The sequence below is a fragment of the Opisthorchis viverrini genome (assembly GCF_000715545.1).
Source record: "Opisthorchis viverrini unplaced genomic scaffold opera_v5_38, whole genome shotgun sequence".
Classification (NCBI taxonomy): domain Eukaryota; kingdom Metazoa; phylum Platyhelminthes; class Trematoda; order Opisthorchiida; family Opisthorchiidae; genus Opisthorchis; species Opisthorchis viverrini.
In genome coordinates, this window is record NW_008751695.1 from 1,228,677 (window position 1) to 1,234,814 (window position 6,138).

The following is a 6,138-nucleotide window of genomic DNA, read 5'->3' on the forward strand; positions in this document are numbered from 1 at the left end:
CGCACAAGTTCAACTACGCTTTAAGCGCAACGATGCTAGGCAGCTGAAAACATTGTATTGAGTCTGGATCAGAAGATGACCAAATTAACTGATAATCAAATGATATAAATGAATATCACCCGCGATATAACCGAAAACAGACTGCGAAGCTGTCAACCAAAAGATAGCATAAGAATGGAAGAGTTCAACTGAAAAGCACCTAGAGCAGCCTTAGATCTTGCTTTACAGAAGCTCATCCAATCAGGCATTGCTTGTTTTGTGCTCCCACGCTATTGTACTAGCGAAAGGCAAGACGTTACCGGACTGTGATTTACCTAAATACCCATGACCCACACTTCCAATTTTCCGCACCAGTACAGGAACTCGTCGTTCGTCACACTACTGTCCGTTGAGCTTCCTGCGTCGGCCAGAAGTTCAATTACATTGACTAGAAGATCACTTCTGATCCACTATATGTCGACCAGTTCCATCTATCACTCTCGGATCTTCAGTTACTCAATCGTAGTTTTTATTTGGAGTCCATCCTCCGGCGTTAGGTCACAGAAAGTACCGAATGCGCCATTTAGAGATCGATGAAACCATCAAAATATGCACTAAGTTTCATCCGCCGAGTAGATTACTACATTTATATGACGTAGGCTTCTTTCCAGGTTGTCTATCCTCTTAAACAAAAAACAGCTGGAACCGGTACACCATTCTTTAACTCGTCGAACCTCCAGTTACACGCATAAAAGCACCCACCAGTAAACTAGCCTTTACTGACTCACTGGGACTGCATGAATGGGGACCAGAAAGGATATTAAACTTTCAAACGGAATAAGTGGGTTGCGAAACTGATTGATCAATCATGCCAGCAATCATCAATCAGTCAATCATTTGATCGACCAGTCAGTCAACCATACAAGCACTAAAGCAACTAATTGATCGAGCGATCGACCAGTCAGTAATAGACAAGAGGGAAAATACTATGCATAATGTCTTAAACTCGAGTTGAATAGCTCGTTTTCACCAGCCCAATGCGCTTTCACCGGAAAAAGTCTTGCCTTTAAACCGTTCTGCCTTAATATATTATTGATTAATTAATATATTAATTAATTAGTTAATTAATATATTGCGGAGAGATCCTGAATGCGATTATGAACTCTAAAAGTAACGAATTGAATGCAAGGACACTTCCCTCGCCTCGACGGTAAAATTGCCATCGTAGGGAGCAAAAATTATTCCGTCGACGTGGAAAGTATGGTGGAGTATTGCCTGTTTGCATTCTGATCCACAAGAACGAGGATCGATCCAGGTAGCAGACATAATCCCGAAAGATATTTATCAGCTGATGAAGGATGCGGTTACCGCCGGTTCTCGATCGCAAATGCAAGTTCAACACTCTCTTGAAACTCATATCAGCAGCGTCTGAAACTATCGCTTGTGAAATTTAACGTAAAACTTCGCCTTAATGAATCGATGTCCGATGTGATGCAGTGGTGCATACAATTCAACTATAACGTGAAATTTAGACTGCATGACGACGGGATTGCAATACAGCAGTAGCCACCGGTAGATGTTCTTCCTATAGACACTCTGGATTTTTAAGAGACATACGTCTGGTTACAAAAACAAACTTCTTGGAAAAAGTACACAACCAGGAGCCCGACGTAAACCAACAGTCTTCAAAACAAGTCCATCTTGTCTGCTGTTGCTGATTCCAAAAACAATCACCAACTTTAGCATGGAGTCTTCCATTGCACATGACTTGACACTAGCAGGTACCTGAAAACTACGCTTGTCCATTAGTCATTAGAAAGAATCGGTGACGGCACATAGCTCCAAAAGTATGATCTTATTAGCCAACATATAAAACTCTGGAACACTATTGTGTCCCAACGTTCGAAACACCTACATATAACAAACTTAAATCATCCAGTCTTCCACATTTTTACCGGCACGTTTCTCGGCTACGGGTTTCCTAATCAGTACTAGCACCCGTAGACACCCTTCGATGAAACCACACCCACCATTTTTCCCGTAACGCCGCCAACATCAGCACTCTTTTAAGACCTTCAACTCGCCACCTAATAGAAACAGCATCCCCGTCCGACAAATTTTTCGTCGCGGAGCCATAAGTCACCAAGCAGTATTATCGAGCCGTCGTGATCTCAGGTCTCGGTGAAGACGAAAACAGAAAGATGGTCATTTTGGACAAAAGTTAGAATATAGCCGCTTCACGTATTCAGATGCATACGCAGAGCTTGACATCAGAAGCTTATCAGATGGATGACCATTTACAGCCTTCTAGGCGTACGGAAACCTACACCTCCGACGTCCAATCCCGTTAGGTGTGACGAGTGGAGTCGCTTGCTTCCAGCCAAATGTCGGTTATATTAACAGAGAAAAACACGCAGGTACATTTGATTACACAGATAACGCCACTGTCCCTGAGGTTAACCTTTTTGTCAAGCACGATGTTAACTTCCATAGACTTCTAACGAAGGTGTCAGCACTACTGGAGTAAGGGTGACCATATGTTATGTGACGAGCGATTTGAAAACATCATCAAGCCAGACCTTGGTTAGGCGTATATTTCTACCTACTACTTTGAGGCCTCAACAGCGAACGACCGACCTGCTTCATATTACTTCCGAAGAACGCCCCGTTACTTGGAAAACACATGAAGAGATTGAACCATACTATGGTATGGCGGTTTGTGTACCTCAGTGGCGAGATGGCCGAAGTGGTTAGAGCGCGGATTACTAACCTGAAGGTCCGCGGTTCGAATCCGACCTCCGCCACTCGACTTCCCCTGTCTAGGCTTGGGCAACCTGGCAGTATCCCAGCCCTCGTGCCACCCTTCGGGTGGCATGGCAGCTAGGCACCGGAAGGGTGCTACAGCTGAACGCTTTATCTTTTCTTTTTCAGTGGCCAACTGAAGAATAATGGGGAGTGTTGATGACACAGAGCTCCTCTGACAAGTTGGTCGACAGATAAATGTCAGACTAACATAGCTCACTGGTGTCAGGTTTGGGGTTGAGACATGTGGTGACATGTTCCTGAAAGGTTGACAGTAGTCTCCCACAAACCAACGTTGAATTGAGATCAGGCTTTTAAGCCAGATGCCTTCGCTGAGGGCTCCAATAGCCCTCCTGTATAAGTTTGGGTATCTTGGAAGCAATTCGGCGCACATACAACCACGAAATGTACGAACATCACACCATCATCGTAATGGACAGCATGACATCAGTAATCAACACTGATGCATTACTGCCGTACAACCATGACTTATTTCAAAACATATTGTTAGGAAAAGAATAAAGCTGGATAGACAAAGGACTTAGTACATCTTACTACAATCATTCCGAAATGCTCACACCTCCACTCACTCAGGCAATCTACATACAAGCTGACAACAACAACGCCACTGACATTGATTTGCAGCCATATCTTCCAGCCTCTCCAACCAGGCGCAATTGGGATCACGCGGTGCCCATCCTGGAAGACAACACCCAAACGTTTCGTTTATAATAATTAAGAGTTAAATTCATCAACTATAAACCGTGTGACATAGGCACATTGGTTCCACCTGATACAGTTTTGATCACCGGAAAACGCGAGTGTGGTACATGCAGGAGAGCCTTGGAGGCGATGGCATGTTCAGTCAGTTCTGGCAGCTAAACAGAGAAAGCAATAGCTTTGAGGCACGAGCGCCAGTGACTGTGCAATTGGGCCATTTCTGCCAGTGTCAACAGCCATTAGCGAGATAAGCCCCGGGGTCCCGATCCAAGGAGGCGGCAATTGCTAGTTCGACTGGTTAGTGTTTTCATAATTCGTAGCCAGGGCATACACTGTCCACCTCTCGGTCGCTTCCACTTAGAACAGGACTGGGTGAAAAAAGGCTCTGAGAGGCAGACGGTCTACTCAAGCGATCAATTTGTCAGCTATAGACCGTGTAGCATAGGCTCATTGGTTTCAGCTGCTACAGTTTCGATTACCGGGAAACAGAAGAATGTGGGACATACAACCAGGCATTGGTTAGTTCGAAAACTGGGTAGCTACGTATTGGAGTCGATGGCTTTGATGCACAAACGCCACTGACTGTGCGATTGGGCAATTTCTGCCAGTCATTAACTGTTGGTATTCTAACATACGGAGTACCTGTCCTAACCAGCGTAACTCATGAAGCGAGATAGATCAGTTGTTAGTGCGCGAATTTACTGGCCGGAAGGTCTGTGGTTCGGACCCAACTTCCCCTGCCTAAGCTTGGGCAACCTGGCAGTATGCCAGCCCTCGAACTTCCTTTGGGTGACATGGCAGTTAGACACCGAAAAGGTGCTACAGCTGAACAATTATTCTCTGGTGCGCACCCTTGGCACCTTATTGATAGCTATCTCCTGCATTTCCGAAATACGAATGCAAGAGCCATGTAAAGTAATCGGGTTCACGCACTTTCTTATCTAGAGGCTACGAACTCCAGGTGATTTTGAATCTGCTGCAGCGGGTTACACCTGCATACGTATAGGCCTCCGTTTTCGAGCTGAGACGTCCTAACATGACTAGACGCTGACAAAAAGCGCCACTGAGCTGTATCTTCGTCAGTTTCCATAGGAATCGGAAGAAGCTGAAATAATCTGTACTTTCTGCACATGCACCAAAGAACTGTGACCCTGGTTTGGTGAAAGGTACTGCTTTAACACAAATTAACCATTCTCCTATCCAGTACAAGTTCAGATACTTTCGCGGTCGCTAGACTCAAATCCACAAGTGGGACTTCTCAGTTCGTCAGAGGCGCAACTTGGTGGTCTGTTAAGCTTGATAGTGGTGATCTTTTGCAGCGGGATTTCGCTTAAGTAATGGGTGCATAGATGGCATCCTCACATGAAGTCGGTGGAGTTTCTCATACGATTGCCACACTTTATCTTGAATTCACAGACATTCCAATTCGTGGATGGGTTGCTTCGTTTACATATATTTCGAGTATGTGTTTCCCATTGGTACTTAATTCAGCATTGATGAAATGCTCCCACAAGACTCCGGCAATGCTTCTAAGACAGTTTTTCAACATCAGCTCGCAAGTTCTTGACCAACACAACTATTGAGCGCACCGCAGCAGTACAACCTCGACTACTGAGAGATTAGAAGACGTCACGTCTACGCCTCCGATGGTGCCAGTTGGCAAAATCCGTTTTGGCATATCCGGACAACAGCGGTGTATTTGGTTAGGTGACTGAAACTGATACAGTTATCCAACCAAACAAATGTATTTACTACTTTATTTGGCTCATCTGCAAGCACGAGGTTCGGCGTCTCTCCTGCTCTCACGAGGATACAGACTGCGAAACACATGATGGATTCTCCGCCCAGATATGAGACTTTGGGAGCGACCATAAAGGACGACCAGTCGTCCACTGGGGGGGATTGCTTATGCCAACCTGAGGGTCCGACGGGTAATCGAGACGACTTGGAGGAGTGGACGTGTTGTGCAGACTGACGCCATTATGGTTGAGAGACAAGAGAGCTTACCCAGAATTTGTACTGCCAGGTTACAACAACTACAGATATGAACTGAAGACAGGAACAGACAGAATGGTGACGAAGTCAACTCCAGACCGTCACCTTTTTATATGCTAACAAGGCTCCTTACGGTTTATCTCACACATGGCCTCTCGCCAGATAGCTAAATCAGGAGCAGTCAGTTTTTTGGTGAACGTCTTCTATCGAGGTTCACAAAACTGCAACATCAGCTGGATTGAACGATCAATTGCGACCCAAGACACGTCATAATGGGAAATTCAACATGCCTGACGTTGACCGAAATAGGCCGTTGGATGATAATAAACAAATAATCGTTCAGCTGTAACACCCTTGCAGCGCCTAACTGCCACACCACCAGAAGGAAGCACGAGGGCTGAGATACTGCCAGGTTGCCCAAGCCTAGACAGGGGAAGCCGAGAGACAGAGGTGGGGTTCGGACCATGGACCTTCCTGTCGGTAAATTCGTGCTCTAACCACTGAGCCAATGATTTGACATGCCGTACACTGAGACCGAGTACAACCCACATCACCTGAAGTACGGGAAAACGTTGGCACCCTGTCATCACAGGAGACTGCTGGTGCGTGTGCGGCTCATTGGAAGCCTGAAAAGAGTCCACA